Source organism: Salmo trutta, chromosome 10 (genome assembly GCF_901001165.1).
Source record: "Salmo trutta chromosome 10, fSalTru1.1, whole genome shotgun sequence".
Lineage (NCBI taxonomy): Eukaryota > Metazoa > Chordata > Actinopteri > Salmoniformes > Salmonidae > Salmo > Salmo trutta.
In genome coordinates, this window is record NC_042966.1 from 2,711,698 (window position 1) to 2,724,060 (window position 12,363).

The following is a 12,363-nucleotide window of genomic DNA, read 5'->3' on the forward strand; positions in this document are numbered from 1 at the left end:
GCAAAGGAAACGTGTCGCGTTGCATGATGCAAATGGTGGTCACACCAGATACTGACTGGTTTTCTGATCCACGCTGCTAACTTTTTTTTAAGGTGTCTGTGACCAACAGATGCATATCTGTATTCCCAATCATGTGAAATTTATAAATTAGGGCCTAATGCATTTATTTCATTTGACTGATTTTCTTATATGAACTGTAACTCAGTAAAATCTTTGAAATTGTTGAATGTTGCGTTTATATTTTTGTTCAGTATATATTTATCTATGTAACTAGTGTTTAAAAAATGTGTGATATGTGTGTAGAATGCACAAAAAAAATACAAATTTAAATAAAGATCTGGTTGGGTGAAGCAAGTGGCCTCCTAAGTGTTCTACACATGTCATGTCACGTGAAACAAGAGCAGGAGAAGGCTGGAAGAGGGTGTATGGTCAAAGCCTGTATCAACATTATAGAACATTTCCGGTGTGGTGTGTAAACCCTATACACAACCCGGATCATATCCATGTGTAAGAATTGGCAATTTGTGGGAGTTATTATTGCAGAAGCTTCAGTTTACAATAGACAAATTATAACTTGTGAATGTCTCTTTGTTTAAGTTCCTTGGCATACGATGCCATTGTGATTTATTGTCATTGCATGCACTGTGCTATGTGCTCATAACGGAAACTTGGGTTTCAAATTAAGGAAATATATTCTCAAATTACCTAGTCTGTGTGCATTGCAGGGCCAGTGAGTGACCATTTTGAGTTAAATGAGTTATGTTCATTGGCCAGTTACTTTGGATGATTATTTCCATTCTGCAAGTTGAGCTACCCCTCCCCCCCACAAAAAAAACACTGGATACAGTGGAAACCATTATCACTCAAATTACAGCTAGGCAAGCTGTCTTGCAATGATAAACATCTTGAGCATGCACCCCTGGCTAAAGGAAAGTGAGAGCAGTGGAAAGACAAAAAGTCCCATTGCTCATACTGCAAGAGAGAGAGAGAGAACATTCAGTGGTTTCGTTGTTAATACACTTGCATCCAATTTACACAATTATCAATGACTGTAACAAAAAGCTCCTCAAATTGTCCTGTGGTCAAATAAGTAGGCCTATGGTTGAATTTCCCCTCATTCCTTGTATGGCTGATTTATTTAGAATGATCTGTATTGCTGCCTGGAACCCTACCCCAGGGCACAAAGCAGCCTATTGGTAAATCCAATTACTGTGAGAATGGTTTTCAACTCTGTTAAAAATAAAAGCAAGCTTGAAAAAGCTGGCATGCTCATAAAGTGTGTGCACAGTTGTGTGTGTGCAGGGAGCTTTGTCACTAGGCAGTGTCTTAGGAGAATGTCATTTGGACCAGGTAACGGGTCATGCTGAGTTCAACAATAAAAACATTAGTATGTGGAAGAAAAATAACATTCTACTACCGTATATATGTGGGCTTGTTTCATTTCAGTGAGTAAAAGCTGGTCTATGACGATAGAGGCGAGTCAGGTACGACCTGGTTTTACATATTTAGAATAGAGGGGAAGCTGTTGCACTAGAACAGGTAGGGAACCTGTGTTACTTATCTTCAGGCCAAACTATTTTATAACGAAGTCACCTGTTCATTTACTTGTGACTTAAAGTAGCCTATGACAGTCAGAGTGACATGCTATATGTGTAAAATCTTACATTGAAGGTCACTATTGGTGGTTGTGAGGAGCTGTTATCGTCAGGAAATCATCATTTCCACTTCCATTTGTACATTCAGCGTCACAAAAACAGCGGTCATAGACAAGGCAAGAGACCCATTCTTCAAGTCATTGGTCATCACATTACTTGAGCCAGTGGTGGTGAAGCTATTGGGGGCTGGGCTCAGTAAGACAGACTCAACGGGCATTTTTCTGCAAGCGTTCAGCACAAATTCAGCAGTCGGAACAGTGTGCTCGAGCGCTCACATCAACAACACGCGACATCGCGTTCGTTACAAAGAGGAAGAGACGGAAATGTTAGGCACGAAAAAACTTTTCCAGGTACAAACGATAGATTAAAAGAACAGTACAAGAGGACAGAACCCAGGTCAAACAGTTATTTTATAAAGAATTTACCAAACGATCAATCTCATCCTGAACTTATGCAGCGAGGCTTTTCATGGTAAGTTTTTTTTTAATGCTGCAATATGTAACTTTTTGGGCGACCTGACAAAATTCACATAAACGTGACATATAGATCTGTCATTCTCTTTGATAGCAAGTCTAAGAAGCGGTAGATGTGTTCTATGTGCGTTATTTCTATGCTTCATGTGTTTTAAGATTCGTTTTTGCTTTCTTTCGTTTTTGTACACCAGCTCCAAACAGCTGAAAATACAATATTTTTGGTTATGGAAAATATATTTCACAGTGGTTTAGATGGTACAGTGATTCTCTGCACTATAATTGCTTGTTTGGTCACATAAACTGAAATTAGGTGAACTATTAACATTTTTGCAATCAGGAAATTGTGCAATGATTTCTGAAAAGGGCATCTTTAACTTATACAACGTTGCAGCCTGTGTTATTATAATATGTTGTGTAAATGTACTTTTATAATAGTTTTGTTCACAAGATACTGAGCGTCCCATATAGGAATAGTAGAAATGTTGAAAGAAGGCAGGGTAGCCTGTGTAGGCTGTCATACTTTCTGTGAAAACTGTCAATTTCTACATTGCTTCTCTGATAAATATATCTTTATATTGTCGGGCATGTAACATGCATGTCATGGCATGTTTAACTGACCTTTGTCTTTATCCTGATAGGTCAATAATGCAGAGTAAGTTGTCAATAACTGGCTCAGGATGGGAATGCATAATGGCAATATTGAGTCGTTTTCATTTTACCGTCCAAACGCATTGTATGCAGCCGGCAATACATTTGTGTCCCTCGTGAACCGTTAGCTAAACATTCTCTATTCAGCCTGCATAGGCTTTGATTTCCTCCATAACTTTATTTAAAGGGCAAGAAAGTTGAAAAAGACTGGGAAAATATGTATACTTTCCTTATGAAACACAATTTTCCACCACCATGCTAGAATGGCTAAACGCTAATCCCAAATTGTGTGTATCGCGTTCAGCCAATCAGGTGGAAACTATCAGACCAGGGGTTCCGTTTTATTTTATTCCTGCTGTGCAGCGGTAGGTTAGGGGTGAAAAAGCAGACTGCTGCAACACACCATTCGGGATTAGCATTTAGCGACTCTAGTATGGTGGTGGAAAATGGTGTTTCATAAGGAAAGTAGTATGCATATTTTCCCTTTTTTCTCCCCCTCCTCGCCATTAAATGAAGTTAAGGAGATAGTCGAAGCCTATGCAGCCTGAATGGAGAATGTTTTAGGTACAAATCGGTCCACGAGGGATATGAATATATGGCCAGCTGCATACAGTGCGTTTGGACGGTAAAATGAAAACGACTCAATATCGCCGCCGGCCTTCGGGCTAGGTTTACAAGAGACGTTGAATATAGCGATTCTCCTTTATGCCCAGGAAGAAGCCATTCAACTTTTCAAGCTTAATAATGTCAAAATACTGTACAGTGCATTCGGAAAGTATTCAGACCCCTTGGCTTTTTCCACATTTTGCTACATTTTGCCCCCCCCCCCCCCCCCCCCCCCCCCCCCTATCAATCTACACACAACCACAATTTGGAATTTATGACCAAAATATTGTTGGTTAGAGCAACAGGTGGATAGGGGTTTTTGGGCCTGTGTTCGGCTGAGTCCATGTTTGTTGAGTGCTTGCTTGTGTAATTTGTTAAAAAGCATATCCTCTTGTCTGTTTGTATGTGTGACTGCTGCCTGTCCTCTGAAATGAATCCTCTGTAAACAAAGACAGAGCACTTTGCTAGCTAGGGAAATGGTGCCTTCGGAAAGTAATCACACCTCTTGACTTTTGCCACGTTTTGTTATTAACAGCCTGAATTTAGATTACATTTAGATTTTGTCACTGATCTACACACAATATCCCATAATGTCAAAGTGGAATTCTATTTTTAGATTCTATTTTTAGTCAGTAAGTATTTAACCCCTTTTATAGCAAGCCAAAAAATAACTTCAGGAGTAAACATTTGCTGAACAAGTCAGATAATAAGTTGCATGGACTAACTTTGTGTGCAATAAGGGTGTTTAACATGATTTTTTTTATGACTACCCCATATCTGTACACCGCACATACAATTATCTGTAAGGTCCCTCAGTTGAGCAGTGAATTTCAAGCACAGATTCAACGACAAAGACTAGGGAGGTTTTTCCAATGCCTCGTAAAGAAGGGCACCAATTGGTAGATGGAAAAAAATGTAAAATAAAAGCTGACATTGAATATTTTTGAGCATATTGAAGTTATTAATTAGACTTTAGATGGTGTATCAATACACGCAGTCACTACAAAGATACAGGCCTCCTTCATAACTCAGTTTCTGGAGAAGAAGGAAACCGCTCAGGGATTTCACTATGAGGCCAATGGTGATTTTTAAACCAGTTACAGAGTTAAATGGCTGTGATAGCAGAACTGAGGATGGATCAACAACATTGTAGTTACTCCACAATGCTAACCTAAATGACAGAGGGTAAAGAAGGAAGGCTGTACAGAATAAAAATATTCTAAAACATTCATCCTGTTTGCTATAAGGCACTAAAGTAATACTGCAAAGAAATGAACATTTTGTACTCAATACAAAGCATTATGTTTGGGGAAAATCCAACAAATCACTGAGTACCACTCTTAATATTTTCAAGTATGGTGGTTGCTGCATCATGTTATGAGTATGCTTGTCATCGGCAAGAACTTGGGAGTTTTTTTAGGATGAAAAGGAATACAACTAAGCACAGGCACTGTATTAGAGGAAAACCTGGTTCAGTCTGCTTTCCAATAGACTTTCCAACAGACAATAACCTAAACCTCAAGGCCAAATATGCTCAAAAGTGACTTACAAGACAACATTGAATGTTCCTGAGTGGCCTAGTTACAGTTTTGACTAAAATTGGCATGAAAATCTAGGCAAGACTTGAAAATGGCTGTCTCGCAATGATCAACAACCAACTTGGCAGAGCTTGAAGAATTTAAAAAAGAATAATGGGCAAATATTGCACAATACGAATGTATTGCCAGCTGCATACTATGCGTTTGGATGGTAAAATGAAGGTTTGCAAAGCTCTTAGACTTACCCAGAAAGACCCACAGCTGTAATTGTTGCCAAAAGTGATTCTAACATGTATTGACTCAGGGGATTTAATACTTATCTCATCAAAATATATTAGTGTTTTATTTTCCATTAATACAATAACAAATAATACAAATCTTCCACTTTGCATTAGAGTATTTTATGTAGATCGTTGACAAAAAATGACAAATCCATTTTAATCCCACTTTGTAACACAACAAAAGGTGGAAAAAGTCAAGGGGTGTGAATACTTTCTGATGGCACTGTATGTTGTTAACATTTGAATTCAAGTCAAGTGCTTACTTTAGCAAACAGACTGGGGGAGAATGGAGACGCAAACAGTTGCAGAGCCATGGGTTATTTGCATAGCAGACTTCTTTAGAGACATTGTAGGCAGATACAGTGCCTCCTCCAGGTCTTTACCAAGACTGCAATCTCAGCCTTGGGACGCTTTAGGTGTTGGTACATTTCTACATACAACCTTTGGTAAGTACCATGGGATCTTTAGTGAACACAGAGAGTCAGGACACCCGTTTTACTTCCCATCCAATAGACGGCACCCTACATAGGGCAATGTCCCCAGATCACTGCCCTGGGATCTTATTATTTATTTATTTATTTATTAGACCAGAGGAAAGAGTGCCTCCTACTGGCCCTCCAACACCACTTTCAGCAGAATCTGGTCTTCCATCCTCTTCCAACCAGGACCAACCCTGCTTAGCTTCAGAGGCAAGCCAGCAGGGGGATGCAGGGTGGTATGCTGCTGATAGTGTCCTCCCAGCACCTCCCTTCCCACTCCCCCTCTTGTATTTTATTGCTCAGCACAACAATGTACTGCTGTTGGTGCATTTTCATGGATGTGCAGTATCAGTATTTGTTCTACATAAGGCAGCAGAGAGCAGGCTTTAGATGTGCTTCACTGAGGCAATCATCACGCAAAAGAGGCTGCATCTCTTTAATGAAGTGAAAAATGTAATACCTAATCTGGGCTCGAGGACCAAAGGGAATTTAAGACCGGATCTGAAAGAAATACTGTCATTTTTCTTCTGTTGTAACCTGTTATACTGCACTGTATGTTTGGAATAGGGACCAGCACTTCAAGTAGTGAAAAAGGGTGAGGTAGAGGGCATTGTCAATAATTCAAAGTAGTGTTTGTTTGTGAGCATTTCGCTGTGTCATGGAGGAATTCCCCTTGTGGGACAGAAGATGCTTGGGCAATATGAGGAAGAGGGTTTGTGTTGTTTATTTTAACCAGGGCCTTGTCCCCTTCCCTGTTCAGTGGATGAACTGCTGTGTAAGGGATACATTGTTTTTGCCCTTGAAAGATATTTGAAACTGAAGGTGAAGTCCCTCTAGATAAGAATACCAGTAGTATAGGGGATGTTTGTTTGTATAACAGGGAAGGTAAAGTGCCATTGTATTTCTATGTTTACTGTAGATCATTTCAAATGGCGCATCTTGTAATGTGCTTAGACAGGTACTTTTTCCCCATGTCTTCAGGATCTGTGGGTTGTCTTGTTTCTCTCCCGCTGCCGAATCCACCTCCTGTTTCTCATTGTAATTACTGATGTTGCATAGTCTCCTTCCCACTCACTTCACCACAGTATGTTAAACAGTTTAAAACAACAACGCCATGGGTGGAAAAGTCTTGTTCTTTGTATATTTGGGTTGGGAGAAGTCTGAAATGACTCAATCGTTTACGAGTAGAGGGAGGGCTGAGCTGAGCACTGAGGACTTTATCAGATTGACAAGATCAGCACTTCAGGGAGGCTCGGCCCCTAACCTGAAGGCTAATAAAAGGTTCTGCTAGTGGCTCGCTTCTGTCTCAACATACTGTGTAGGTAGGCTGAGCCCACAGAACAGAGGTTAATGAGATCTTCAGGTCTATTGTGTGTGTGTGCGAGTGTGTGCCTACCACCTATCAGTCTGTGTTTGTAAAATATCTGTCAACAGTACCACCTACCTTTAAAAATGGATCCTTTCCAATGCTCGATGATAGACCACAGATCAGGGCCACTGTCTTAGCCCCAGGCTTTAGTGATGTTCTCAGCACTAAGCTCAGTGAACAGCTGGGCCACACAGGTGTCTGAACGGCATAGACGGACAGGGGACAGTCAAAGGGACAGGGGCAACCCACCAGTTCTCAGTCCCTGGGAAAGGTTGATGAAGGTCTTCTGAGCCAAAATGTTGGTTTAAGATCCAGACAAACTGGAGATTATTTTAATTGAAGGCTCAATACTGTACGTCATGTCTCATCTTCAGAGGCAGGATTTTTTTTCCTGGTCAGGTCACGATGTGGTTAGTTTATCCTAAGGGCCTTGCAAAAGAAAATGTCTGGGTTGTATAGTGTATCCCAATGAACTAGTCCTTCGAGCCGGATCATAAACAGGGTCTCTCTGCCTCATGTTGTAAGCAGCTCTCTCATTCTCAGTCATCTCCTTGAGTGTCGTAGACAGACAGCCGGAGTACAAACCCTGATATCTCCCGACCGTATTCAGTCAGTACTCCACCACTGTAACTACATTAACCTCTTTATCTTGCTCCAAAGCTCTCTTTCTTTCTTTTACATATCACAATATTATTTTGGATGATATTATATGGATACTTTGAATCCAAGTATCAACTTTCTTTTGCTATGTAGCGTTAGCTAGCGCTTGTCGCTGTACCTGTGCCAAAACTCTCGTATTTTTCATTTTATAGCATGTTGTCCATCTTATTTCTAAATAGTGAGCCAACATGTGTTCAGCACTTATTTCCATGACTGATCAAAGCTAATGTTTTTCATGCTCTTTCTTGTCTCTTTGCAGCAGACATACACTGAGTGTACAAAACATTAAGGACACCTGCTCTTTCCTTGACAAAGACTGACCAGGTGAATCCAGGTGAAAGCTTTGTTCCCTTATTGATGTCACTTGTTAAATCCACTTCAATCAGTGTAGATGAAAGGGAGGAGACAGATTAAAAGAAGGATTTTTAAGCCTTGAGACAATTGCGACATGGACTATGTATGTGTGCCATTCAGAAGATGAATGGACAAGACAAAAGATTTAAGTGCCTTTGAACAGGTTATGGTAGTAGGTGCCAGGCGCACCAGTTTGTGTCAAGAACTGCAACGCTGCTGTGTTTTTCACGCTCAACAGATTCCCGTGTGTATCAAGAATGGTCCACCACCCAAAGGACATCCAGCCAACTTGACCGTATTGTGGTAAGCATTGGAGTCAACATGGGCCAGCATCCCTGTGGAATGCTTTTGACACCTTGTAGAGTCCATGCCCCAAGGAATTGAGGCTCTGAGGGCAAAAGAGGGAGCAACTCAGTATTGAGTTCTTAATGTTTTGTATACTCAGTGTATAGTGAGCAATATGTATGGTGCATCAAGTCTCAATAAAATCACAGTATCAAATTGCAATAGCCTACGTATAGAATCGTGATAATCGCAATACATATCGTATTGGCGCCTAAGTATTGTGATATTTTATCGTGAGGTCCCCTTTACATGGACTGTCAGTCACAAGTCTCATGATCTTTGGTGATTGAATGTCAGTAATATACCATTTTTGTGATGGTTCATTGCAGTACTGTTTTGCAGATAGGGCTGTGTTATTACAGAAGGAACTACAGAATTACATTGACTAGGGGGCTAGATAGAGCTGGGCGATATGGACAAAAATCCATATTGGTATGAATTGATGTGATAACGATAAATAGAACAATCTGTTTTTTGTATTATCCTTTTAACTATCATTTTCCATCAAATACTAGTTTGATGGTTATAGCCATCAATTGTCCCATTAACAATTACCCATATTAGCAAACTTATTTCATTTCAAACTTAACATTTCTATAGTACAGGCTACTTGTATAGGCTACTCTGCAAAATGCCTGCGATAAGTGGTTGTTGTCGATATTTTTCAGTTTATCGTCCCGGCTCTAGGCTAGGACCCAGGGCTGTTCGTTGGGGACAGTTAGACAGACTATCACCCTGTCTTTGGATCTGGGCCTTTCTTCTTACATTTTCAAAATCAAAGTGAGGAGGCCTACAGATTTCAATCAAGGAATGTTTATAGGTTAGCCATGTGTCAGTTCTGGTTACTGTCAATTCAGATTAATAAAATACTCTGAACACAAATTGTAGAGGTTGAAAAATGACATGGTTAAAATGCAATGTCCTTCCTGAGTGCTTTGTGATTGGCCGCGGTAGTTTGTGTGATGATTACATTCACAGCTGGTGTGGGACGGCCCTCATGGACTATAGCCTAATACTCTGGCTGCTTTTCACTTTCCCCTTCCTAAAGTTTCCTGCAGTGCCGTCAAGGTATTAGCCAGGGTTATGGAACTGGGACGACCCTTCCCCGAGGTTGTTTGTTTGGTTATTTTTAAATCCACTTTCTCATTGCTCTTGCCTGATTAGCCTCCCACTAAGATAGAAAGGCAGATGTGTATATACACACACAATGAAAAGCAGACACTGGTCAGGTGTAGGTGACCCTTTGATAAGCAGAACATAATAGTAGTTTCCCTGTAGGAAGAAGCTGTTTGAGTGATTGGGTGCGATAGGCGAATTGAAGCAGGGCGTGTTGTAGGTGGGAGGCAGAGGGTGATGTACGGGGGGGGGCCTGTTGGAGCAGAGTGGAGGACTACGTGGGGGGCAGACGTGTCATACCGTTGCATAACGGCTTAAGCTGAGGGGAACTGGGTCTGAAGTAAATCGTCTGGAGAGGTGGTCTGCCTCTACTGCTGCCACACACACACACACACACACACAGCTTCCGTAGCCCACTGTATCGGGGTGGCGTGGCGACCTACAGTGGGCTTTAGTTACTGACTACCTCCCTCTAATCTCTGTTCTTTTCATTCACCAAGGAGGGGAGTCGTACACTTGACTCCACATGACCCTTGATTCATAATGTGCAGTGGTCTCATATTCCATTAAAGGGTAATGCGGTGGACATCCTAGTTATAGCATATGGTCATTTTAGTATATTTGAATGTCTATGGAAGTATCTATGCAATTCCGAACACAGTCCTTGTGTCTGACGATATTCCCATCAGCCACTCTACTGTACATTAGAATTTGGAATGGTATTTTCCTCTTCGTCTGTGTTTTCAGGACAGGGGAAATTACTGAGATTTTGGTTGCAATGAGGAGTAATCTCATAGAAAAAAAGGTTTTGGCATCTTGGTGCAAAATATGTTTCTTCTTGTATAGACTTTGCTCTTTTCCCTCATGGATAAGCATGCTAGTGTTCACCTGGGCAGATGCCTGTATAATTTCTGTGCCATTCCTTCCATAAACTAATGCTATCTCTTGGACAGAATTACACATTTACACATTCTTACAGTTCAGCCTTGCTCACACAACCTTGACAGTGGCACCTAGTTTGAACTGGTGGTATTGGAGCTGGTAGAAATTGCCCCTAACTGCCGGTCCATGGTCAGATTTTAAAAAATCCTCCTAATATTTAAGGGTAGAATTTTGGACGAGGTAACCTGATCCTAGATCGGTGGTTAGCAAGAACTTCTACCTCGAATGTTTACATTACAATCATGGACCAACTGTTGTTTCATCACTTCCTTATTCCACCTCTGTGGCCATTTCCTTAATTCCACCTAGGGTGTGGTCCCATCACTGCTGGTCTGAAGCCTTTAGCCTGATCCCAGATCTGTTTGTGCTGTATAGCCAACGAACTCCTTGGCACGCGGCTGTGCAATAACAAACCCTTGTGGGGAGTCTGAATCAAACTTTGAATCAGACTTAATTGAAGGAAAATGTCATTTAAACACCGGAGGATGCAGAACAGTAAAATAGACACAATTAGACATTAAAACATAAACTATTTCATTCAACTGGACATTCATAGCCCACTTTGTCTCTCTAGACGTTTAAGGGTGTTTTTAAATGATGACCTTGATCTTAAAAGGGTTTGTAGCCTATGTCTTAATGTAAAAAGGTTTTGTAGCCTTCCCTGTAGCTCAGTTGGTAGAGCATGGTGTTTGCAACGCCAGGGTTGTGGGTTCGATTCCCACGGGGGGCCAGCACAGAAAAAAAAAAAAAAAAAAATTATGTATGAAATGTATGCATTCACTACTGTAAGTCGCTCTGGATAAGAGCGTCTGCTAAATGACTAAAATGTAAATGTAATGTAAAATGTTTAGCCTAATGTGGAACACAGAACACGGGGACTCTGAAAGCTCAGTCCTCGGGGTGATTTTTGGTCAAATTTGGATCATAGATTGCTGGTTGTCCTGCCTGCAGATTATAGGGCTTAATCTGTCCTTACTTTTTTTTTCTCTCTCCCGCCGTTCCTCACAATCCCAAACCGCCAATCAACGAAGTCTGTTTTTGAAGGGCACTTTATCTTGTCACGCATATCCTCACACAAAAGTATGTTTATCCAATCTTTTATTAACTGAGCAGCGTAAACCCTTGACCTAGAACAGATTGCATATTTAGATGTGTCCTTTCCCTGCCCCCCGCCATCCAAATGCACCCTGAGCCCCAGCACTGAACAGCAGGCTTTTGGGCAGGGTGCTCTTGGCCAGGCTTTTATCATGGAAGTGTGTGGTAGCTTCAATCAGGGTTCAACTCCCCCCTAATGACCAGCATCCAACAGCTCGCCATGGGGACCTGACCTGGGCCCGGCAGGATGGAACACTATGGCTGCGTCCCACATCCTGGCATTTTAGTCATTCTCAAATCGGATAGGTCTAGATTTCGCATGAAAACGTTCTACTCTCATGTAGACAAAAATTATATTAAATAGGTTGTAGTAATGTATGAGAATCGGGACATTATGGACCTGATGTTTGTGGCAAGAACAGCTGAACCCCCTGCCTGATAAGAATTAGAAATTGTAAAGTTGTACACTTCTCTTTTTTTCTTTTGCTGTACATCACATCCTCAATATCTTATCAGTTACATAACCAGGTGATATGTACATTTATGGCTCAGTCAAGGTTTTGTCCTACTCCCTGTTCTCTCTCCTCTGGGATTTCCTTCCCTAGTGGGTGACTCAAATCGTCTTTTCATTTCTGTCTGAAACTGAAGCTGCAAGTTATGTTTTATGCATGCTTTGTACCAAGGCAGCCGGCAGGGGGTGGGAAAAGAGCGATAGTGAGAGAGAGAAAGGGGGAGAAAGAGAACAGAAATTATTTGTGGAAACAGACACGTATTCACACTAAAGGCACAATTGAGTGCCATA

The 12,363-nt window shown here is 41.1% G+C and overlaps 1 protein-coding gene across 2 annotated transcripts in view; it reads left to right on the forward strand.

The window, feature by feature from the left end:
- The first annotated feature begins 1,569 nt into the window (after positions 1 to 1,569).
- LOC115200959 (leucine zipper putative tumor suppressor 2 homolog) overlaps positions 1,570 to 12,363 on the forward strand; it is a 44,965-nt gene continuing 34,171 nt past the window's right edge. Inside the window, exon 1 of one of the 2 annotated variants that reach the window (XM_029764112.1) lies at positions 1,570 to 2,126. The gene's annotated coding sequence lies outside the window, so the exon portion shown is untranslated. Of the gene's footprint in view, positions 2,127 to 8,346; positions 8,367 to 12,363 lie in introns of those variants that run through there. The other variant, XM_029764113.1, reaches the window with a different exon arrangement.